This window comes from Hyla sarda, unplaced genomic scaffold (genome assembly GCF_029499605.1).
Source record: "Hyla sarda isolate aHylSar1 unplaced genomic scaffold, aHylSar1.hap1 scaffold_193, whole genome shotgun sequence".
NCBI classification, from domain to species: domain Eukaryota; kingdom Metazoa; phylum Chordata; class Amphibia; order Anura; family Hylidae; genus Hyla; species Hyla sarda.
Genome location: NW_026608585.1, coordinates 344,507 through 369,356, shown reverse-complemented (window position 1 = coordinate 369,356; position 24,850 = coordinate 344,507). Strand labels below are relative to the sequence as shown.

General features: G+C 45.0%; 8 non-coding genes and 1 pseudogene across 8 annotated transcripts; all 9 read left to right on the top strand.

Moving 5' to 3' along the window:
- Nucleotides 1–1,738: 1,738 nt before the first annotated feature.
- On the top strand, nucleotides 1,739–1,929 carry LOC130316395 (U2 spliceosomal RNA). Its single transcript, XR_008863732.1, has one exon. It is a non-coding gene; the product is annotated as a U2 spliceosomal RNA (small nuclear RNA).
- Nucleotides 1,930–4,014: 2,085 nt separating this feature from the next.
- LOC130316451 (U2 spliceosomal RNA) lies at nucleotides 4,015–4,147 on the top strand (annotated as a pseudogene).
- Nucleotides 4,148–9,317: 5,170 nt separating this feature from the next.
- On the top strand, nucleotides 9,318–9,508 carry LOC130316440 (U2 spliceosomal RNA). The gene has a single exon (XR_008863770.1). It is a non-coding gene; the product is annotated as a U2 spliceosomal RNA (small nuclear RNA).
- A 2,071-nt stretch (nucleotides 9,509–11,579) lies between these two features.
- On the top strand, nucleotides 11,580–11,769 carry LOC130316425 (U2 spliceosomal RNA). The gene has a single exon (XR_008863759.1). It is a non-coding gene; the product is annotated as a U2 spliceosomal RNA (small nuclear RNA).
- A 2,089-nt stretch (nucleotides 11,770–13,858) lies between these two features.
- Nucleotides 13,859–14,049, top strand: LOC130316358 (U2 spliceosomal RNA). Its single transcript, XR_008863698.1, has one exon. It is a non-coding gene; the product is annotated as a U2 spliceosomal RNA (small nuclear RNA).
- Nucleotides 14,050–16,144: 2,095 nt separating this feature from the next.
- Nucleotides 16,145–16,335, top strand: LOC130316394 (U2 spliceosomal RNA). The gene has a single exon (XR_008863731.1). It is a non-coding gene; the product is annotated as a U2 spliceosomal RNA (small nuclear RNA).
- A 2,086-nt stretch (nucleotides 16,336–18,421) lies between these two features.
- On the top strand, nucleotides 18,422–18,612 carry LOC130316357 (U2 spliceosomal RNA). Its single transcript, XR_008863697.1, has one exon. It is a non-coding gene; the product is annotated as a U2 spliceosomal RNA (small nuclear RNA).
- A 2,088-nt stretch (nucleotides 18,613–20,700) lies between these two features.
- Nucleotides 20,701–20,891, top strand: LOC130316356 (U2 spliceosomal RNA). The gene has a single exon (XR_008863696.1). It is a non-coding gene; the product is annotated as a U2 spliceosomal RNA (small nuclear RNA).
- Nucleotides 20,892–22,982: 2,091 nt separating this feature from the next.
- Nucleotides 22,983–23,173, top strand: LOC130316354 (U2 spliceosomal RNA). The gene has a single exon (XR_008863695.1). It is a non-coding gene; the product is annotated as a U2 spliceosomal RNA (small nuclear RNA).
- The last annotated feature ends 1,677 nt before the right edge of the window (nucleotides 23,174–24,850 follow it).

Sequence of the window (24,850 nt, the reverse complement as noted above, 5' to 3'; positions counted from 1 at the left end):
AAAATCTCATCCCTTCCCCAATATCGCGCCACACCCCTACCCCTTAATTCCCTGGTTGAACTTGATGGACATATGTCTTTTTTCGACCGTACTAACTATGTAACTATGTAACATAACATGGGGGGGGGGGGGGGGGTCTCCTGGCTGTTCACACAGGTGTGTCATTGCTGTACATTGACCATGCATTGCTTCTGTGGTATTGCAAAGACAAAGACAAATGCTTCCAGCCATCCATTGCACTAATGGATTGGTCATCAGCTGGCTGTCTATGTCCCGCATCAATATAGACCAAAGTACAGAGGGTTAGGCTATGCTATTGTGCACCTACCTGATGCATCAGAAGGTGCGAGGCCCTTGCTAAATTCTGTGCACAGACTTTGAGATCAATGCTTTAGACTGTATCTAAACCTGCTCCAACATGGACTGACATTCTGGCCTACTTTCAGCCGATGCGACTTGTCTGTCGCTGAACAGTCGCTTTTTATGTATTCAGCACCTATGTATAATGTTGTAAAAATGCTCTAGAAGCTAAAGTCGCAGAAATGTCACACATATTTGGCCTGCAACTTTCTGTGCGACAAATTCAGACAGGAAAAATCAGTATAAATCCTTAGAAAATTATCCCCCAGTGTCTCCATCTGCTGGCGGTATTGAATAAGCATTGCTGCACTGATGGGGTATGCATTAGACGAAAAAAAAGAAGAAAAAGAAGAATAATACGCCCAGAAAAGAGGCGAAAAGGAGAAAAACGTAAAAAAACGTGAAAAAAAAGTAAGAGGAAGAGAAGGGAAAAAAAGGTGGAAATGGGTTTAAAAGTGATTTCGGCGGAGAAATATATATATATATATATATATATATATATATATGCGCACACACACACATAGATATAAACGTATTCTCCGTTGAGATATTGCAGCCGCTGCTGTGTCCAGGCCCAGGAGCCTTAGCACTGTGCTGTGATGTCACTCAATACCACTGACATCACTAGGTGTAAACAACATCTCTCCTTTGCTGTGTATGTGACTATGGAGCTGTTTGGTGATGTCGTCTATTACGGCCTTCATAGAAGCAACAGGAGATTGTTGCATCCATCTTGAACCCTCAGAACTACAGTGCTATGATGTCACTCACTTCCACAGGCCTTGCAGAGTGTAAACAACAACAACCCAGCTTTGTTGTGTATGTAACCATAGGGATTTGTGATGTCACCTAGAACCTTCACAGCAGCGACAGCTTTATGAGGAGCATCAGCACTGCTCTGCCTGAGCAGAACCATCACCGCCATAGGTTGTCAAATAACCCGGATTTAACCCACACAGGTAAGTCCAATGGGGTGCAGGCATGTCCTCTATGCTTACAGCTTCCCGTGGGTGTTGGTTTGATACCGTTTGGGGACAGCCAAGGAGGCATCTGCAGGCAACAAAGGTAGGTGTGTGCTTGTGTGTGTGTTTCCTATGCAGATCCTAAGCCCAGTGTCACATGCAAGTAGGAGGAGTAAGAAGGGTTCCTGGCAAATCCGGGTTATGGATTGCATTTAAAAAGGCCCCGTGGGAGTGCAATGGGCCCCTGTCTTGCTGCTTAGCAATAATGGTATGGGTTTAGGTTCTGCTGTGTGTACTGGTGGTTGACTGCCCCCCAGCCCAGAGTGTGCATGGAAAATTGTCTGGCAGCCTCCCTGACAGCAAGCAGTGATAGTGCCCATGAAGGGGACCTTGTTGGGCCCGCCCCTTTCACGGTTATCGCTTCTCGGCCTTTTGGCTAAGATCAAGTGTAGTATCTGTTCTTATCAGTTTAATATCTGATACGTCCCCTATCTGGGGACCAAATATTAAATGGATTTTTGAGAACGGGGGCCGATTTCGAAGCTTGCTTCCGTCGCCCTATGCATTGACCCGATATGGCAGTATCTTCGGGTACAGTGCACCACCCCCTTACAGGGTTAAAAAGAAAGATTCCTACTTTCATTGCTACCTGCTTGCTGGCTAGCCAGCTAGCCAGCCCTGTGGGCCTTGCTGCTGCTGCAGCCAAAAAACAAAAGGTGGTGGTGCTTCTGCTGCTTCTGCTTCTGCTTGTGTCTGGCCCCTGTTGGAGCGTCCAGGCACAGGACTTCTGCTGCTGCTGACTAAATGGCCTCCTTAATTGGATCATTTGAGTAGCCAGCACACCTGTGCAGGTAGGGCATGACATGATAGGCAGCTGCCTTGATAGCGGGTGGGTGCTGAATGTTCCTAATTGACAAAATAAGATTAATGCTTATGAAGAAATATAAAATCTCATCCCTTCCCCAATATCGCGCCACACCCCTACCCCTTAATTCCCTGGTTGAACTTGATGGACATATGTCTTTTTTCGACCGTACTAACTATGTAACTATGTAACATAACATGGGGGGGGGGGGTCTCCTGGCTGTTCACACAGGTGTGTCATTGCTGTACATTGACCATGCATTGCTTCTGTGGTATTGCAAAGGCAAAGACAAATGCTTCCAGCCATCCATTGCACTAATGGATTGGTCATCAGCTGGCTGTCTATGTCCCGCATCAATATAGACCAAAGTACAGAGGGTTAGGCTATGCTATTGTGCACCTACCTGATGCATCAGAAGGTGCGAGGCCCTTGCTAAATTCTGTGCACAGACTTTGAGATCTATGCTTTAGACTGTATCTAAACCTGCTCCAACATGGACTGACATTCTGGCCTACTTTCAGCCGATGCGACTTGTCTGTCGCTGAACAGTCGCTTTTTATGTATTCAGCACCTATGTATAATGTTGTAAAAATGCTCTAGAAGCTAAAGTCGCAGAAATGTCACACATATTTGGCCTGCAACTTTCTGTGCGACAAATTCAGACAGGAAAAATCTGTATAAATCCTTAGAAAATTATCCCCCAGTGTCTCCATCTGCTGGCGGTATTGAATAAGCATTGCTGCACTGATGGGGTATGCATTAGACGAAAAAAAAAAGAAGAAAAAGAAGAATAATACGCCCAGAAAAGAGGCGAAAAGGAGAAAAACGTAAAAAAACGTGAAAAAAAAGTAAGAGGAAGAGAAGGGAAAAAAAGGTGGAAATGGGTTTAAAAGTGATTTCGGCGGAGAAATATATATATATATATATATATATATATATATATATATATATATATGCGCACACACACACATAGATATAAACGTATTCTCCGTTGAGATATTGCAGCCGCTGCTGTGTCCAGGCCCAGGAGCCTTAGCACTGTGCTGTGATGTCACTCAATACCACTGACATCACTAGGTGTAAACAACATCTCTCCTTTGCTGTGTATGTGACTATGGAGCTGTTTGGTGATGTCGTCTATTACGGCCTTCATAGAAGCAACAGGAGATTGTTGCATCCATCTTGAACCCTCAGAACTACAGTGCTATGATGTCACTCACTTCCACAGGCCTTGCAGAGTGTAAACAACAACAACCCAGCTTTGTTGTGTATGTAACCATAGGGATTTGTGATGTCACCTAGAACCTTCACAGCAGCGACAGCTTTATGAGGAGCATCAGCACTGCTCTGCCTGAGCAGAACCATCACCGCCATAGGTTGTCAAATAACCCGGATTTAACCCACACAGGTAAGTCCAATGGGGTGCAGGCATGTCCTCTATGCTTACAGCTTCCCGTGGGTGTTGGTTTGATACCGTTTGGGGACAGCCAAGGAGGCATCTGCAGGCAACAAAGGTAGGTGTGTGCTTGTGTGTGTGTTTCCTATGCAGATCCTAAGCCCAGTGTCACATGCAAGTAGGAGGAGTAAGAAGGGTTCCTGGCAAATCCGGGTTATGGATTGCATTTAAAAAGGCCCCGTGGGAGTGCAATGGGCCCCTGTCTTGCTGCTTAGCAATAATGGTATGGGTTTAGGTTCTGCTGTGTGTACTGGTGGTTGACTGCCCCCCAGCCCAGAGTGTGCATGGAAAATTGTATGGCAGCCTCCCTGACAGCAAGCAGTGATAGTGCCCATGAAGGGGACCTTGTTGGGCCCGCCCCTTTCACGGTTATCGCTTCTCGGCCTTTTGGCTAAGATCAAGTGTAGTAATACAGGAGATCTGGTCAGAAGGTACTCGGGTACCCCTCTCCTCGGCCTTGTGGGATCGCCCAGGTTTATTGCCTGGGCTTCACCCACTTGTTGCTATTGGGGAGAGGGCTTAGTCCCAGGGTAACGGGTTGCGATCGCCTCTCAAAGCCTTTGGGTGGAGAGAGGTTTGAGTGAATTGGCTGGTTGGTTGGAGCGGAGAGAACCAGACCAAAACACGAATGAACCATGGATGAAGATCTAGATCCTGGTTCGGTACCGGCTTATGCCCGGATTAAACACACTGTGCGGGTCATTCTCACAGGTGATGCGGCGGATGCACGTGGCATGAGGTTCGTGATAGAGGACGTGCTCGACAAGATTCTTAATGTTCGTAAGCGAGAGATTTTGGCCATCCAGGATTACCCTAAGCGGAGGATCTACGACTGCACTTTCATAGGGGAAGGCGTATTCTTAGATGCAGTAATGAAAATTCCAAAGCAAGATGATCCGAGGCTTAAGGGTATCCAAATTGTCGAGCACGTCCTAGATGAAACCAAGTTGATTGTCGTGAAGATGTACTCCCCTTTTGTAAATCAGAGAGAGATCGATGGGTTCCTGGCAGCCTACTTTAAAAAGGTGGAGTTCAGAGGAAAAATCATGAACGACTGTGGTGTCTGGACCTCAAAATGGCGATATCAAGTCACGTGCAACAAAGACCCCACCCTCCCAGGGGGGATACTATTACCGCCTGCTCGTTTTAAATTAAACAATGTGTGTGGCGACCTCTTTTTTGCGGGAATGCCAAACTTCTGCAGAAGGTGCCAACGTTATGGGCACATAAAGGAAAATTGTGAAAGTTCCTGTAAGAAATGTGGAAGCATGCAACATGAAACAGAAAAATGTGATAAGGGTTTGAGATGTAATTTTTGCCGTCACTTTGGTCACGTGTATGCTTTCTGTCCCCACAGACCAAAAAAAACCACAGAACAGCAAGGGCAACCCAAGAGAGACGTCCGGAGACCAGCCTGGGGAAAAGCCAGAGAGGAGGAGCACCCCCCACAAGAAGAGGTAAGCTGTGAGATGGAGACCACGGCCCCCCCAAAAGAACCCCAGGAGAAAGAGGCACAGGTGGAAAGGGGGACCCCAAATGAGAGGAGGCCGGGGAAGAGAAATGCGAGAGGGGATCGGGCAGATACCTCAGAGAAGGTGGAAGAGCGAGAGGTGCCCGATTCCACCCCGGAAGGTCCTCCTGCTCGGGGTCCCCCTGAGTGTGAAAACCCGGACGGAGTAGCAAAGGTGAAAAGACGAAGGGGCTCCAAAGGGCGTCCGGACTCGGAGGTGGTCCAGGAGGAGCAGATGGAAGTTCCTGTCGTGACGGGGGCTCCAAGTGAAGCTCCTCCACAGGTCCCAGCGGTGGATACCCCTCCTCCTCCCAGCCAGGAGGAGGTTTCAGGGATGACCATCTCCGAGGTCCCGGAAACGGACCTAAGTACGCACCCGACCCCTATGGAGGGGCAAGAGGTGGACGCCGGAAAAGAGAATGGAGCCCAGAAGCTGTTCTTACCAATGTACTCCGTCTATACACCTGTGGTCTTGGAAGAGGGGGGCTGCTCGAGCGATGGTGGTTCCTCTCCGGCTTCCTCTATGTGTACGGTAGAGTCAGAGGTGGGGGGTAACGAGAGCTCCAGTGCGCAATCTGGTTTTTAGTTTGTTATCTGAGCCTCCCTTTTTTTTACATCTCCAATGGCTGAGTTGTCCGGATTGTCTATGAATGTAAGAAGTATAAGTTCACGAGCAAAACGGGTTGCCCTTTTTAACTACTTGTCTATTTTTGCTGCTTCTGTGGTTTTCCTGCAGGAGTGCGGCATCCCGCATAGTTTAAATTATGAAAAGTATAAAAAAGATTGGGTACACGGTCCATCAGTCTGGTCTGGATCTAACGAATCCAGATCAGCAGGGGTCGCCATACTTTTTAAAGGAAATGCTTTTATTGATTTTATTCATGAGATTTTACCAGGCAGAATTTTATTGGTTAAAGCTTTTATTGATGGTATTAAATGGCAGTTTTTAAATTTTTATGGTTCACCCAATAAAAATGATAGAGCACGGATGTTAGAGATTTTACCCCTTTTTATCAATGATTCTGAACCTCTTATTTTAGCAGGTGATTTTAATTGTATTTTAAGGGGGGAGCACCGTTTTACCAATTCAGTAAGTAGAAACTATGATAAAACATCTTCTATGTTAAAAAATATGATTATTGATTTTAGACTTACTGATGTTTTTAAGAAATGCAATAGTATTTTACCAGAAAGAGACGGTGTGACCTGGAGCAACGCAAACTGCAGCTCCAGGATCGATTTTATCTTCTGTTCTTATCAAGTACTGCCTTTTAAGTGTGATGTTTTAACCAATGTTTTTTCTGATCACAAACTTTTATCTTTTAAGGTGAAGAGTGATTTTAGAAAAAAGACTGGGAGGAATGCCTGGAAGATGAATGTATCCCTTTTAGAAGATCCGCAGGTTTTATCCGATTTTATCAACTTCTACAAGGACTGCAGACGGGTAAGAGATTCTAACACTCCCATCAGTATATGGTGGGAGAAAATGAAAATAAAAATAAAAGAGTTTTTTATTAGAGTAGGGATCTCTAGAGCTAAAGAGAAGCGTGAGTTTTACTCCCTTCTAAATACCCGTCTGCAAACCCTGTACAAATTCAGAGACAATGGTATAGAGGTTTATAGAGAAATTACTGACTTAAAAAAAGAAATAAAACAGTGCCTGGAGCAGAAGGGAAAAGAGATAATTTTCAGATCCAAAATAAAGCACCTTGAAGAGAACGAGACCTGCTCCAGGTACTTTTTTAAGAAAGTAACGGATAAAAAGGTTTTAATTGATAATATACAAGGAGAAAAAGATGTACAGGGTATTTTAAAAAGGGTACATTCATTTTATGCGGATCTTTTTAATACAAAAAATATTGATATTGATTTTATGAATGACTCATTGAAGGAGATTACCAATGTTTTAGACCCTGTGTCCCAGTCTCTTTTACAGAGGGAGATCTCGGAACAGGAGGTTTTAGAGACGATCAGGAGTTTTAAATCCGGTAAGGTGCCTGGTCCTGACGGTATACCCATTGAGTTTTATGTCATTTTTTATGGTGTTTTAAAAGATGACCTTTTTTCCCTTTTTACAGAAGTATTTAAAACAAAAGCCCTCCCAGGTTCATGGAGGAAGGGTGATGTCTCCCTGCTGTTCAAAAAGGGAGACCGGTCAGATCTAAAGAACTGGAGACCAATCACCCTCCTCAACTGTGACTACAAAGTGATGGCAAAACTGTGCGCAAATAGATTAAAAAGTGTAATAGAGAAAATAATCCATTCAAATCAGGTCTGTGGGGTGCCTGGGAGGAGCATATGGGAAAATCTTAACCTTTTAAAAGATGTGATTAGTGACACAAAGTCTAGAAACGGAAAACTAGCCATTTTATCCTTAGACTTCGAGAAGGCTTTTGACAGAGTGTCACATTTTTATCTTTTTAAGGTTTTAGAGAAAATGGGTATACCTGAAGGCTTTTTATTGTCTCTTAAGGCCTTTTATAAAAACTGCACAAGCAAGATTTTAGTTAACGGTTTTAAGACACAGGATGTGATTTTAAATTCCGGAGTGAAGCAGGGGTGTCCTTTGTCCCCACTACTTTTCATATGTGCGCTTGAGCCTCTACTATGCACCTTGAGGAGAGATAAGCAAATAAGAGGGGTCCCCCTGCCGGGAGGAGGGGGACTAGAGGCTAAAGTAGTGGGGTACATGGACGATGTGGCAGTGCTCGGAAGGGACACCCCATCGCTTCAAAAAGCCCTAAAGCAAGTTGAATTTTTTTGTTGTGCCTCCGGTTTTAAGGTAAATTTTAATAAAAGCAGTGTTTTAAATATAGGAGGACTGTTTTTAAGGGATTTACCCATTCCTGTGTCTGAGTCTGTGCAGATTTTAGGGGTCTCCTTCAGTGAGTCAAACAATGGTTTTAATAGCTGGGACTTGGTGGCTCAAAAAATAAACACAAAAATTTGTATGTGGAACATGAGAAAGCTAACGATGGAGGGGAAGGTTTTAGTTACAAAGATGGTGATTTTACCCATTTTATTGTATCTTGGCATGATCTTTCCACCCCCCGAAATGATTTTAAATAAAATTATTAAAGCATGTTTTACCTTTTTATGGAGCTCCAAGAGTGAAAAATTGAGAAGAGAGATCGTCATGATGCCAAAAGGTATGGGTGGAAAGGACTTCCCCGACATCAGGGCGTTCCTTTTTACCAAGTTTTTTAGCATGTGTGTTAGCACACTTTTTAAGGATAGTTACTGGTCATATTTTATCCGTTTTAATACAGGTTTTTTTATGAGGAGGAATGGGTGGTTTAAAACTGTTTTAAGCTGTCCTTATGCTTTTAATCTTCCCCAACAATACAAGATTTTAGAGAAAATTTTCAACTTGTACAACTTTAACGGAAAAAGTATTAATGAAGTAACTAATAGCAAAAAAATGTTAAAATATATTAAAGAAAGTGGTTTTATTACCCCTGTGAATAATTTTTATGAAGAGAAATGCAGGAAAATATGGAAGATGGCAAATATGATTTATCTTTTTAATTCACAGAAAGATCTGGCCTGGAGCTGCATACACGAGTGTCTTCCATGCCGGGCATTCCAGCACCGAAGAAGGATGGCCAACACTGCAGTATGCCCGAGGGAGGGCTGCCAGGAACCCGAGACCGTGTACCACCTTTTCTGGACTTGTTTTTATGCAAAAAGGATATGGACTAAAATACTCCCTCTGGTGAAGAAGATAACAGAAATAAAGGACTTAAACTCTGCAGCTGTTTTTTATGGATGTCTGGAATGCCCAATACGGACTCAAGAGACAATGGCATGGAAGATCATAAACTGTGTTAAAGCAGCTCTATGGAATGCCAGAAACATTTTACTTTTTAAACATGAGATTTTATCTGTGAATGATGTTTTAGCTGTTTGTTTTAGTGATATGTACCAGTACTTTTTATTAGACAAGAAATATTATCCTTTATTAGCTAGAAAATGGTATTTTAATGAATGGAACGCCCTTTTGTAAAGCCACCAAGTGCCCATTTTAAGTGTATTATGATTGTATTTATGTGAACTTTTATTGTTATATGTGATTTTATTATCAAAATTTGTTTTTATTGAAAAAAAATTATATTTATAAATCGTAATGCACTTTGTAAAATGTTATGAATTCTAAATAAAAAGATACCCCTCAGGGGTAGCCAAGTTAAAAAAAAAAAAAATCTGTTCTTATCAGTTTAATATCTGATACGTCCCCTATCTGGGGACCATATATTAAATGGATTTTTGAGAACGGGGGCCGATTTCGAAGCTTGCTTCCGTCGCCCTATGCATTGACCCGATATGGCAGTATCTTCGGGTACAGGGTTAAAAAGAAAGATTCCTACTTTCATTGCTACCTGCTTGCTGGCTAGCCAGCTAGCCAGCCCTGTGGGCCTTGCTGCTGCTGCAGCCAAAAAACAAAAGGTGGTGCTGCTGCTGCTTCTGCTGCTTCTGCTTCTGCTTGTGTCTGGCCCCTGTTGGAGCGTCCAGGCACAGGACTTCTGCTGCTGCTGACTAAATGGCCTCCTTAATTGGATCATTTGAGTAGCCAGCACACCTGTGCAGGTAGGGCATGACATGATAGGCAGCTGCCTTGATAGCGGGTGGGTGCTGAATGTTCCTAATTGACAAAATAAGATTAATGCTTATGAAGAAATATAAAATCTCATCCCTTCCCCAATATCGCGCCACACCCCTACCCCTTAATTCCCTGGTTGAACTTGATGGACATATGTCTTTTTTCGACCGTACTAACTATGTAACTATGTAACATAACATGGGGGGGGGGGGGGTCTCCTGGCTGTTCACACAGGTGTGTCATTGCTGTACATTGACCATGCATTGCTTCTGTGGTATTGCAAAGGCAAAGACAAATGCTTCCAGCCATCCATTGCACTAATGGATTGGTCATCAGCTGGCTGTCTATGTCCCGCATCAATATAGACCAAAGTACAGAGGGTTAGGCTATGCTATTGTGCACCTACCTGATGCATCAGAAGGTGCGAGGCCCTTGCTAAATTCTGTGCACAGACTTTGAGATCTATGCTTTAGACTGTATCTAAACCTGCTCCAACATGGACTGACATTCTGGCCTACTTTCAGCCGATGCGACTTGTCTGTCGCTGAACAGTCGCTTTTTATGTATTCAGCACCTATGTATAATGTTGTAAAAATGCTCTAGAAGCTAAAGTCGCAGAAATGTCACACATATTTGGCCTGCAACTTTCTGTGCGACAAATTCAGACAGGAAAAATCAGTATAAATCCTTAGAAAATTATCCCCCAGTGTCTCCATCTGCTGGCGGTATTGAATAAGCATTGCTGCACTGATGGGGTATGCATTAGACGAAAAAAAAGAAGAAAAAGAAGAATAATACGCCCAGAAAAGAGGCGAAAAGGAGAAAAACGTAAAAAAACGTGAAAAAAAAGTAAGAGGAAGAGAAGGGAAAAAAAGGTGGAAATGGGTTTAAAAGTGATTTCGGCGGAGAAATATATATATATATATATATATATATATATATATATATATATATGCGCACACACACACATAGATATAAACGTATTCTCCGTTGAGATATTGCAGCCGCTGCTGTGTCCAGGCCCAGGAGCCTTAGCACTGTGCTGTGATGTCACTCAATACCACTGACATCACTAGGTGTAAACAACATCTCTCCTTTGCTGTGTATGTGACTATGGAGCTGTTTGGTGATGTCGTCTATTACGGCCTTCATAGAAGCAACAGGAGATTGTTGCATCCATCTTGAACCCTCAGAACTACAGTGCTATGATGTCACTCACTTCCACAGGCCTTGCAGAGTGTAAACAACAACAACCCAGCTTTGTTGTGTATGTAACCATAGGGATTTGTGATGTCACCTAGAACCTTCACAGCAGCGACAGCTTTATGAGGAGCATCAGCACTGCTCTGCCTGAGCAGAACCATCACCGCCATAGGTTGTCAAATAACCCGGATTTAACCCACACAGGTAAGTCCAATGGGGTGCAGGCATGTCCTCTATGCTTACAGCTTCCCGTGGGTGTTGGTTTGATACCGTTTGGGGACAGCCAAGGAGGCATCTGCAGGCAACAAAGGTAGGTGTGTGCTTGTGTGTGTGTTTCCTATGCAGATCCTAAGCCCAGTGTCACATGCAAGTAGGAGGAGTAAGAAGGGTTCCTGGCAAATCCGGGTTATGGATTGCATTTAAAAAGGCCCCGTGGGAGTGCAATGGGCCCCTGTCTTGCTGCTTAGCAATAATGGTATGGGTTTAGGTTCTGCTGTGTGTACTGGTGGTTGACTGCCCCCCAGCCCAGAGTGTGCATGGAAAATTGTCTGGCAGCCTCCCTGACAGCAAGCAGTGATAGTGCCCATGAAGGGGACCTTGTTGGGCCCGCCCCTTTCACGGTTATCGCTTCTCGGCCTTTTGGCTAAGATCAAGTGTAGTATCTGTTCTTATCAGTTTAATATCTGATACGTCCCCTATCTGGGGACCATATATTAAATGGATTTTTGAGAACGTGGCCGATTTCGAAGCTTGCTTCCGTCGCCCTATGCATTGACCCGATATGGCAGTATCTTCGGGTACAGTGCACCACCCCCTTACAGGGTTAAAAAGAAAGATTCCTACTTTCATTGCTACCTGCTTGCTGGCTAGCCAGCTAGCCAGCCCTGTGGGCCTTGCTGCTGCTGCAGCCAAAAAACAAAAGGTGGTGCTGCTGCTGCTTCTGCTGCTTCTGCTTCTGCTTGTGTCTGGCCCCTGTTGGAGCGTCCAGGCACAGGACTTCTGCTGCTGCTGACTAAATGGCCTCCTTAATTGGATCATTTGAGTAGCCAGCACACCTGTGCAGGTAGGGCATGACATGATAGGCAGCTGCCTTGATAGCGGGTGGGTGCTGAATGTTCCTAATTGACAAAATAAGATTAATGCTTATGAAGAAATATAAAATCTCATCCCTTCCCCAATATCGCGCCACACCCCTACCCCTTAATTCCCTGGTTGAACTTGATGGACATATGTCTTTTTTCGACCGTACTAACTATGTAACTATGTAACATAACATGGGGGGGGGGGGTCTCCTGGCTGTTCACACAGGTGTGTCATTGCTGTACATTGACCATGCATTGCTTCTGTGGTATTGCAAAGGCAAAGACAAATGCTTCCAGCCATCCATTGCACTAATGGATTGGTCATCAGCTGGCTGTCTATGTCCCGCATCAATATAGACCAAAGTACAGAGGGTTAGGCTATGCTATTGTGCACCTACCTGATGCATCAGAAGGTGCGAGGCCCTTGCTAAATTCTGTGCACAGACTTTGAGATCTATGCTTTAGACTGTATCTAAACCTGCTCCAACATGGACTGACATTCTGGCCTACTTTCAGCCGATGCGACTTGTCTGTCGCTGAACAGTCGCTTTTTATGTATTCAGCACCTATGTATAATGTTGTAAAAATGCTCTAGAAGCTAAAGTCGCAGAAATGTCACACATATTTGGCCTGCAACTTTCTGTGCGACAAATTCAGACAGGAAAAATCAGTATAAATCCTTAGAAAATTATCCCCCAGTGTCTCCATCTGCTGGCGGTATTGAATAAGCATTGCTGCACTGATGGGGTATGCATTAGACGAAAAAAAAGAAGAAAAAGAAGAATAATACGCCCAGAAAAGAGGCGAAAAGGAGAAAAACGTAAAAAAACGTGAAAAAAAAGTAAGAGGAAGAGAAGGGAAAAAAAGGTGGAAATGGGTTTAAAAGTGATTTCGGCGGAGAAATATATATATATATATATATATATATATATATATATATATATATATGCGCACACACACACATAGATATAAACGTATTCTCCGTTGAGATATTGCAGCCGCTGCTGTGTCCAGGCCCAGGAGCCTTAGCACTGTGCTGTGATGTCACTCAATACCACTGACATCACTAGGTGTAAACAACATCTCTCCTTTGCTGTGTATGTGACTATGGAGCTGTTTGGTGATGTCGTCTATTACGGCCTTCATAGAAGCAACAGGAGATTGTTGCATCCATCTTGAACCCTCAGAACTACAGTGCTATGATGTCACTCACTTCCACAGGCCTTGCAGAGTGTAAACAACAACAACCCAGCTTTGTTGTGTATGTAACCATAGGGATTTGTGATGTCACCTAGAACCTTCACAGCAGCGACAGCTTTATGAGGAGCATCAGCACTGCTCTGCCTGAGCAGAACCATCACCGCCATAGGTTGTCAAATAACCCGGATTTAACCCACACAGGTAAGTCCAATGGGGTGCAGGCATGTCCTCTATGCTTACAGCTTCCCGTGGGTGTTGGTTTGATACCGTTTGGGGACAGCCAAGGAGGCATCTGCAGGCAACAAAGGTAGGTGTGTGCTTGTGTGTGTGTTTCCTATGCAGATCCTAAGCCCAGTGTCACATGCAAGTAGGAGGAGTAAGAAGGGTTCCTGGCAAATCCGGGTTATGGATTGCATTTAAAAAGGCCCCGTGGGAGTGCAATGGGCCCCTGTCTTGCTGCTTAGCAATAATGGTATGGGTTTAGGTTCTGCTGTGTGTACTGGTGGTTGACTGCCCCCCAGCCCAGAGTGTGCATGGAAAATTGTCTGGCAGCCTCCCTGACAGCAAGCAGTGATAGTGCCCATGAAGGGGACCTTGTTGGGCCCGCCCCTTTCACGGTTATCGCTTCTCGGCCTTTTGGCTAAGATCAAGTGTAGTATCTGTTCTTATCAGTTTAATATCTGATACGTCCCCTATCTGGGGACCATATATTAAATGGATTTTTGAGAACGGGGGCCGATTTCGAAGCTTGCTTCCGTCGCCCTATGCATTGACCCGATATGGCAGTATCTTCGGGTACAGTGCACCACCCCCTTACAGGGTTAAAAAGAAAGATTCCTACTTTCATTGCTACCTGCTTGCTGGCTAGCCAGCTAGCCAGCCCTGTGGGCCTTGCTGCTGCTGCAGCCAAAAAACAAAAGGTGGTGCTGCTGCTGCTTCTGCTGCTTCTGCTTCTGCTTGTGTCTGGCCCCTGTTGGAGCGTCCAGGCACAGGACTTCTGCTGCTGCTGACTAAATGGCCTCCTTAATTGGATCATTTGAGTAGCCAGCACACCTGTGCAGGTAGGGCATGACATGATAGGCAGCTGCCTTGATAGCGGGTGGGTGCTGAATGTTCCTAATTGACAAAATAAGATTAATGCTTATGAAGAAATATAAAATCTCATCCCTTCCCCAATATCGCGCCACACCCCTACCCCTTAATTCCCTGGTTGAACTTGATGGACATATGTCTTTTTTCGACCGTACTAACTATGTAACTATGTAACATAACATGGGGGGGGGGGGGGTCTCCTGGCTGTTCACACAGGTGTGTCATTGCTGTACATTGACCATGCATTGCTTCTGTGGTATTGCAAAGGCAAAGACAAATGCTTCCAGCCATCCATTGCACTAATGGATTGGTCATCAGCTGGCTGTCTATGTCCCGCATCAATATAGACCAAAGTACAGAGGGTTAGGCTATGCTATTGTGCACCTACCTGATGCATCAGAAGGTGCGAGGCCCTTGCTAAATTCTGTGCACAGACTTTGAGATCTATGCTTTAGACTGTATCTAAACCTGCTCCAACATGGACTGACATTCTGGCCTACTTTCAGCCGATGCGACTTGTCTGTCGCTGAACAGTCGCTTTTTATGTATTCAGCACCTATGTATAATGTTGTAAAAATGCTCTAGAAGCTAAAGTCGCAGAAATGTCACACATATTTGGCCTGCAACTTTCTGTGCGACAAATTCAGACAGGAAAAATCAGTATAAATCCTTAGAAAATTATCCCCCAGTGTCTCCATCTGCTGGCGGTATTGAATAAGCATTGCTGCACTGATGGGGTATGCATTAGACGAAAAAAAAGAAGAAAAAGAAGAATAATACGCCCAGAAAAGAGGCGAAAAGGAGAAAAACGTAAAAAAACGTGAAAAAAAAGTAAGAGGAAGAGAAGGGAAAAAAAGGTGGAAATGGGTTTAAAAGTGATTTCGGCGGAGAAATATATATATATATATATATATATATATATATATATATATATATATATATGCGCACACACACACATAGATATAAACGTATTCTCCGTTGAGATATTGCAGCCGCTGCTGTGTCCAGGCCCAGGAGCCTTAGCACTGTGCTGTGATGTCACTCAATACCACTGACATCACTAGGTGTAAACAACATCTCTCCTTTGCTGTGTATGTGACTATGGAGCTGTTTGGTGATGTCGTCTATTACGGCCTTCATAGAAGCAACAGGAGATTGTTGCATCCATCTTGAACCCTCAGAACTACAGTGCTATGATGTCACTCACTTCCACAGGCCTTGCAGAGTGTAAACAACAACAACCCAGCTTTGTTGTGTATGTAACCATAGGGATTTGTGATGTCACCTAGAACCTTCACAGCAGCGACAGCTTTATGAGGAGCATCAGCACTGCTCTGCCTGAGCAGAACCATCACCGCCATAGGTTGTCAAATAACCCGGATTTAACCCACACAGGTAAGTCCAATGGGGTGCAGGCATGTCCTCTATGCTTACAGCTTCCCGTGGGTGTTGGTTTGATACCGTTTGGGGACAGCCAAGGAGGCATCTGCAGGCAACAAAGGTAGGTGTGTGCTTGTGTGTGTGTTTCCTATGCAGATCCTAAGCCCAGTGTCACATGCAAGTAGGAGGAGTAAGAAGGGTTCCTGGCAAATCCGGGTTATGGATTGCATTTAAAAAGGCCCCGTGGGAGTGCAATGGGCCCCTGTCTTGCTGCTTAGCAATAATGGTATGGGTTTAGGTTCTGCTGTGTGTACTGGTGGTTGACTGCCCCCCAGCCCAGAGTGTGCATGGAAAATTGTCTGGCAGCCTCCCTGACAGCAAGCAGTGATAGTGCCCATGAAGGGGACCTTGTTGGGCCCGCCCCTTTCACGGTTATCGCTTCTCGGCCTTTTGGCTAAGATCAAGTGTAGTATCTGTTCTTATCAGTTTAATATCTGATACGTCCCCTATCTGGGGACCAAATATTAAATGGATTTTTGAGAACGGGGGCCGATTTCGAAGCTTGCTTCCGTCGCCCTATGCATTGACCCGATATGGCAGTATCTTCGGGTACAGTGCACCACCCCCTTACAGGGTTAAAAAGAAAGATTCCTACTTTCATTGCTACCTGCTTGCTGGCTAGCCAGCTAGCCAGCCCTGTGGGCCTTGCTGCTGCTGCAGCCAAAAAACAAAAGGTGGTGGTGCTGCTGCTGCTTCTGCTGCTTCTGCTTCTGCTTGTGTCTGGCCCCTGTTGGAGCGTCCAGGCACAGGACTTCTGCTGCTGCTGACTAAATGGCCTCCTTAATTGGATCATTTGAGTAGCCAGCACACCTGTGCAGGTAGGGCATGACATGATAGGCAGCTGCCTTGATAGCGGGTGGGTGCTGAATGTTCCTAATTGACAAAATAAGATTAATGCTTATGAAGAAATATAAAATCTCATCCCTTCCCCAATATCGCGCCACACCCCTACCCCTTAATTCCCTGGTTGAACTTGATGGACATATGTCTTTTTTCGACCGTACTAACTATGTAACTATGTAACATAACATGGGGGGGGTCTCCTGGCTGTTCACACAGGTGTGTCATTGCTGTACATTGACCATGCATTGCTTCTGTGGTATTGCAAAGGCAAAGACAAATGCTTCCAGCCATCCATTGCACTAATGGATTGGTCATCAGCTGGCTGTCTATGTCCCGCATCAATATAGACCAAAGTACAGAGGGTTAGGCTATGCTATTGTGCACCTACCTGATGCATCAGAAGGTGCGAGGCCCTTGCTAAATTCTGTGCACAGACTTTGAGATCTATGCTTTAGACTGTATCTAAACCTGCTCCAACATGGACTGACATTCTGGCCTACTTTCAGCCGATGCGACTTGTCTGTCGCTGAACAGTCGCTTTTTATGTATTCAGCACCTATGTATAATGTTGTAAAAATGCTCTAGAAGCTAAAGTCGCAGAAATGTCACACATATTTGGCCTGCAACTTTCTGTGCGACAAATTCAGACAGGAAAAATCAGTATAAATCCTTAGAAAATTATCCCCCAGTGTCTCCATCTGCTGGCGGTATTGAATAAGCATTGCTGCACTGATGGGGTATGCATTAGACGAAAAAAAAAAGAAGAAAAAGAAGAATAATACGCCCAGAAAAGAGGCGAAAAGGAGAAAAACGTAAAAAAACGTGAAAAAAAAGTAAGAGGAAGAGAAGGGAAAAAAAGGTGGAAATGGGTTTAAAAGTGATTTCGGCGGAGAAATATATATATATATATATATATATATATATATATATATATATGCGCACACACACACATAGATATAAACGTATTCTCCGTTGAGATATTGCAGCCGCTGCTGTGTCCAGGCCCAGGAGCCTTAGCACTGTGCTGTGATGTCACTCAATACCACTGACATCACTAGGTGTAAACAACATCTCTCCTTTGCTGTGTATGTGACTATGGAGCTGTTTGGTGATGTCGTCTATTACGGCCTTCATAGAAGCAACAGGAGATTGTTGCATCCATCTTGAACCCTCAGAACTACAGTGCTATGATGTCACTCACTTCCACAGGCCTTGCAGAGTGTAAACAACAACAACCCAGCTTTGTTGTGTATGTAACCATAGGGATTTGTGATGTCACCTAGAACCTTCACAGCAGCGACAGCTTTATGAGGAGCATCAGCACTGCTCTGCCTGAGCAGAACCATCACCGCCATAGGTTGTCAAATAACCCGGATTTAACCCACACAGGTAAGTCCAATGGGGTGCAGGCATGTCCTCTATGCTTACAGCTTCCCGTGGGTGTTGGTTTGATACCGTTTGGGGACAGCCAAGGAGGCATCTGCAGGCAACAAAGGTAGGTGTGTGCTTGTGTGTGTGTTTCCTATGCAGATCCTAAGCCCAGTGTCACATGCAAGTAGGAGGAGTAAGAAGGGTTCCTGGCAAATCCGGGTTATGGATTGCATTTAAAAAGGCCCCGTGGGAGTGCAATGGGCCCCTGTCTTGCTGCTTAGCAATAATGGTATGGGTTTAGGTTCTGCTGTGTGTACTGGTGGTTGACTGCCCCCCAGCCCAGAGTGTGCATGGAAAATTGTCTGGCAGCCTCCCTGACAGCAAGCAGTGATAGTGCCCATGAAGGGGACCTTGTTGGGCCCGCCCCTTTCACGGTTATCGCTTCTCGGCCTTTTGGCTAAGATCAAGTGTAGTATCTGTTCTTATCAGTTTAATATCTGATACGTCCCCTATCTGGGGACCATATATTAAATGGATTTTTGAGAACGGGGGCCGATTTCGAAGCTTGCTTCCGTCGCCCTATGCATTGACCCGATATGGCAGTATCTTCGGGTACAGTGCACCACCCCCTTACAGGGTTAAAAAGAAAGATTCCTACTTTCATTGCTACCTGCTTGCTGGCTAGCCAGCTAGCCAGCCCTGTGGGCCTTGCTGCTGCTACAGCCAAAAAACAAAAGGTGGTGCTGCTGCTGCTTCTGCTGCTTCTGCTTCTGCTTGTGTCTGGCCCCTGTTGGAGCGTCCAGGCACAGGACTTCTGCTGCTGCTGACTAAATGGCCTCCTTAATTGGATCATTTGAGTAGCCAGCACACCTGTGCAGGTAGGGCATGACATGATAGGCAGCTGCCTTGATAGCGGGTGGGTGCTGAATGTTCCTAATTGACAAAATAAGATTAATGCTTATGAAGAAATATAAAATCTCATCCCTTCCCCAATATCGCGCCACACCCCTACCCCTTAATTCCCTGGTTGAACTTGATGGACATATGTCTTTTTTCGACCGTACTAACTATGTAACTATGTAACATAACATGGGGGGGGGGGGGGGTCTCCTGGCTGTTCACACAGGTGTGTCATTGCTGTACATTGACCATGCATTGCTTCTGTGGTATTGCAAAGGCAAAGACAAATGCTTCCAGCCATCCATTGCACTAATGGATTGGTCATCAGCTGGCTGTCTATGTCCCGCATCAATATAGACCAAAGTACAGAGGGTTAGGCTATGCTATTGTGCACCTACCTGATGCATCAGAAGGTGCGAGGCCCTTGCTAAATTCTGTGCACAGACTTTGAGATCTATGCTTTAGACTGTATCTAAACCTGCTCCAACATGGACTGACATTCTGGCCTACTTTCAGCCGATGCGACTTGTCTGTCGCTGAACAGTCGCTTTTTATGTATTCAGCACCTATGTATAATGTTGTAAAAATGCTCTAGAAGCTAAAGTCGCAGAAATGTCACACATATTTGGCCTGCAACTTTCTGTGCGACAAATTCAGACAGGAAAAATCAGTATAAATCCTTAGAAAATTATCCCCCAGTGTCTCCATCTGCTGGCGGTATTGAATAAGCATTGCTGCACTGATGGGGTATGCATTAGACGAAAAAAAAGAAGAAAAAGAAGAATAATACGCCCAGAAAAGAGGCGAAAAGGAGAAAAACGTAAAAAAACGTGAAAAAAAAGTAAGAGGAAGAGAAGGGAAAAAAAGGTGGAAATGGGTTTAAAAGTGATTTCGGCGGAGAAATATATATATATATATATATATATATATATATATATATATATGCGCACACACACACATAGATATAAACGTATTCTCCGTTGAGATATTGCAGCCGCTGCTGTGTCCAGGCCCAGGAGCCTTAGCACTGTGCTGTGATGTCACTCAATACCACTGACATCACTAGGTGTAAACAACATCTCTCCTTTGCTGTGTATGTGACTATGGAGCTGTTTGGTGATGTCGTCTATTACGGCCTTCATAGAAGCAACAGGAGATTGTTGCATCCATCTTGAACCCTCAGAACTACAGTGCTATGATGTCACTCACTTCCACAGGCCTTGCAGAGTGTAAACAACAACAACCCAGCTTTGTTGTGTATGTAACCATAGGGATTTGTGATGTCACCTAGAACCTTCACAGCAGCGACAGCTTTATGAGGAGCATCAGCACTGCTCTGCCTGAGCAGAACCATCACCGCCATAGGTTGTCAAATAACCCGGATTTAACCCACACAGGTAAGTCCAATGGGGTGCAGGCATGTCCTCTATGCTTACAGCTTCCCGTGGGTGTTGGTTTGATACCGTTTGGGGACAGCCAAGGAGGCATCTGCAGGCAACAAAGGTAGGTGTGTGCTTGTGTGTGTGTTTCCTATGCAGATCCTAAGCCCAGTGTCACATGCAAGTAGGAGGAGTAAGAAGGGTTCCTGGCAAATCCGGGTTATGGATTGCATTTAAAAAGGCCCCGTGGGAGTGCAATGGGCCCCTGTCTTGCTGCTTAGCAATAATGGTATGGGTTTAGGTTCTGCTGTGTGTACTGGTGGTTGACTGCCCCCCAGCCCAGAGTGTGCATGGAAAATTGTCTGGCAGCCTCCCTGACAGCAAGCAGTGATAGTGCCCATGAAGGGGACCTTGTTGGGCCCGCCCCTTTCACGGTTATCGCTTCTCGGCCTTTTGGCTAAGATCAAGTGTAGTATCTGTTCTTATCAGTTTAATATCTGATACGTCCCCTATCTGGGGACCATATATTAAATGGATTTTTGAGAACGGGGGCCGATTTCGAAGCTTGCTTCCGTCGCCCTATGCATTGACCCGATATGGCAGTATCTTCGGGTACAGTGCACCACCCCCTTACAGGGTTAAAAAGAAAGATTCCTACTTTCATTGCTACCTGCTTGCTGGCTAGCCAGCTAGCCAGCCCTGTGGGCCTTGCTGCTGCTGCAGCCAAAAAACAAAAGGTGGTGCTGCTGCTGCTTCTGCTGCTTCTGCTTCTGCTTGTGTCTGGCCCCTGTTGGAGCGTCCAGGCACAGGACTTCTGCTGCTGCTGACTAAATGGCCTCCTTAATTGGATCATTTGAGTAGCCAGCACACCTGTGCAGGTAGGGCATGACATGATAGGCAGCTGCCTTGATAGCGGGTGGGTGCTGAATGTTCCTAATTGACAAAATAAGATTAATGCTTATGAAGAAATATAAAATCTCATCCCTTCCCCAATATCGCGCCACACCCCTACCCCTTAATTCCCTGGTTGAACTTGATGGACATATGTCTTTTTTCGACCGTACTAACTATGTAACTATGTAACATAACATGGGGGGGGGGGGTCTCCTGGCTGTTCACACAGGTGTGTCATTGCTGTACATTGACCATGCATTGCTTCTGTGGTATTGCAAAGGCAAAGACAAATGCTTCCAGCCATCCATTGCACTAATGGATTGGTCATCAGCTGGCTGTCTATGTCCCGCATCAATATAGACCAAAGTACAGAGGGTTAGGCTATGCTATTGTGCACCTACCTGATGCATCAGAAGGTGCGAGGCCCTTGCTAAATTCTGTGCACAGACTTTGAGATCTATGCTTTAGACTGTATCTAAACCTGCTCCAACATGGACTGACATTCTGGCCTACTTTCAGCCGATGCGACTTGTCTGTCGCTGAACAGTCGCTTTTTATGTATTCAGCACCTATGTATAATGTTGTAAAAAGACTCTAGAAGCTAAAGTCGCAGAAATGTCACACATATTTGGCCTGCAACTTTCTGTGCGACAAATTCAGACAGGAAAAATCAGTATAAATCCTTAGAAAATTATCCCCCAGTGTCTCCATCTGCTGGCGGTATTGAATAAGCATTGCTGCACTGATGGGGTATGCATTAGACGAAAAAAAAGAAGAAAAAGAAGAATAATACGCCCAGAAAAGAGGCGAAAAGGAGAAAAACGTAAAAAAACGTGAAAAAAAAGTAAGAGGAAGAGAAGGGAAAAAAAGGTGGAAATGGGTTTAAAAGTGATTTCGGCGGAGAAATATATATATATATATATATATATATATATATATATATATATATATATGCGCACACACACACATAGATATAAACGTATTCTCCGTTGAGATATTGCAGCCGCTGCTGTGTCCAGGCCCAGGAGCCTTAGCACTGTGCTGTGATGTCACTCAATACCACTGACATCACTAGGTGTAAACAACATCTCTCCTTTGCTGTGTATGTGACTATGGAGCTGTTTGGTGATGTCGTCTATTACGGCCTTCATAGAAGCAACAGGAGATTGTTGCATCCATCTTGAACCCTCAGAACTACAGTGCTATGATGTCACTCACTTCCACAGGCCTTGCAGAGTGTAAACAACAACAACCCAGCTTTGTTGTGTATGTAACCATAGGGATTTGTGATGTCACCTAGAACCTTCACAGCAGCGACAGCTTTATGAGGAGCATCAGCACTGCTCTGCCTGAGCAGAACCATCACCGCCATAGGTTGTCAAATAACCCGGATTTAACCCACACAGGTAAGTCCAATGGGGTGCAGGCATGTCCTCTATGCTTACAGCTTCCCGTGGGTGTTGGTTTGATACCGTTTGGGGACAGCCAAGGAGGCATCTGCAGGCAACAAAGGTAGGTGTGTGCTTGTGTGTGTGTTTCCTATGCAGATCCTAAGCCCAGTGTCACATGCAAGTAGGAGGAGTAAGAAGGGTTCCTGGCAAATCCGGGTTATGGATTGCATTTAAAAAGGCCCCGTGGGAGTGCAATGGGCCCCTGTCTTGCTGCTTAGCAATAATGGTATGGGTTTAGGTTCTGCTGTGTGTACTGGTGGTTGACTGCCCCCCAGCCCAGAGTGTGCATGGAAAATTGTCTGGCAGCCTCCCTGACAGCAAGCAGTGATAGTGCCCATGAAGGGGACCTTGTTGGGCCCGCCCCTTTCACGGTTATCGCTTCTCGGCCTTTTGGCTAAGATCAAGTGTAGTATCTGTTCTTATCAGTTTAATATCTGATACGTCCCCTATCTGGGGACCATATATTAAATGGATTTTTGAGAACGGGGGCCGATTTCGAAGCTTGCTTCCGTCGCCCTATGCATTGACCCGATATGGCAGTATCTTCGGGTACAGTGCACCACCCCCTTACAGGGTTAAAAAGAAAGATTCCTACTTTCATTGCTACCTGCTTGCTGGCTAGCCAGCTAGCCAGCCCTGTGGGCCTTGCTGCTGCTGCAGCCAAAAAACAAAAGGTGGTGCTGCTGCTGCTTCTGCTGCTTCTGCTTCTGCTTGTGTCTGGCCCCTGTTGGAGCGTCCAGGCACAGGACTTCTGCTGCTGCTGACTAAATGGCCTCCTTAATTGGATCATTTGAGTAGCCAGCACACCTGTGCAGGTAGGGCATGACATGATAGGCAGCTGCCTTGATAGCGGGTGGGTGCTGAATGTTCCTAATTGACAAAATAAGATTAATGCTTATGAAGAAATATAAAATCTCATCCCTTCCCCAATATCGCGCCACACCCCTACCCCTTAATTCCCTGGTTGAACTTGATGGACATATGTCTTTTTTCGACCGTACTAACTATGTAACTATGTAACATAACATGGGGGGGGGGGGGGGGGGGTCTCCTGGCTGTTCACACAGGTGTGTCATTGCTGTACATTGACCATGCATTGCTTCTGTGGAATTGCAAAGGCAAAGACAAATGCTTCCAGCCATCCATTGCACTAATGGATTGGTCATCAGCTGGCTGTCTATGTCCCGCATCAATATAGACCAAAGTACAGAGGGTTAGGCTATGCTATTGTGCACCTACCTGATGCATCAGAAGGTGCGAGGCCCTTGCTAAATTCTGTGCACAGACTTTGAGATCTATGCTTTAGACTGTATCTAAACCTGCTCCAACATGGACTGACATTCTGGCCTACTTTCAGCCGATGCGACTTGTCTGTCGCTGAACAGTCGCTTTTTATGTATTCAGCACCTATGTATAATGTTGTAAAAATGCTCTAGAAGCTAAAGTCGCAGATATGTCACACATATTTGGCCTGCAACTTTCTGTGCGACAAATTCAGACAGGAAAAATCAGTATAAATCCTTAGAAAATTATCCCCCAGTGTCTCCATCTGCTGGCGGTATTGAATAAGCATTGCTGCACTGATGGGGTATGCATTAGACGAAAAAAAAGAAGAAAAAGAAGAATAATACGCCCAGAAAAGAGGCGAAAAGGAGAAAAACGTAAAAAAACGTGAAAAAAAAGTAAGAGGAAGAGAAGGGAAAAAAAGGTGGAAATGGGTTTAAAAGTGATTTCGGCGGAGAAATATATATATATATATATATATATATATATATATGCGCACACACACACATAGATATAAACGTATTCTCCGTTGAGATATTGCAGCCGCTGCTGTGTCCAGGCCCAGGAGCCTTAGCACTGTGCTGTGATGTCACTCAATACCACTGACATCACTAGGTGTAAACAACATCTCTCCTTTGCTGTGTATGTGACTATGGAGCTGTTTGGTGATGTCGTCTATTACGGCCTTCATAGAAGCAACAGGAGATTGTTGCATCCATCTTGAACCCTCAGAACTACAGTGCTATGATGTCACTCACTTCCACAGGCCTTGCAGAGTGTAAACAACAACAACCCAGCTTTGTTGTGTATGTAACCATAGGGATTTGTGATGTCACCTAGAACCTTCACAGCAGCGACAGCTTTATGAGGAGCATCAGCACTGCTCTGCCTGAGCAGAACCATCACCGCCATAGGTTGTCAAATAACCCGGATTTAACCCACACAGGTAAGTCCAATG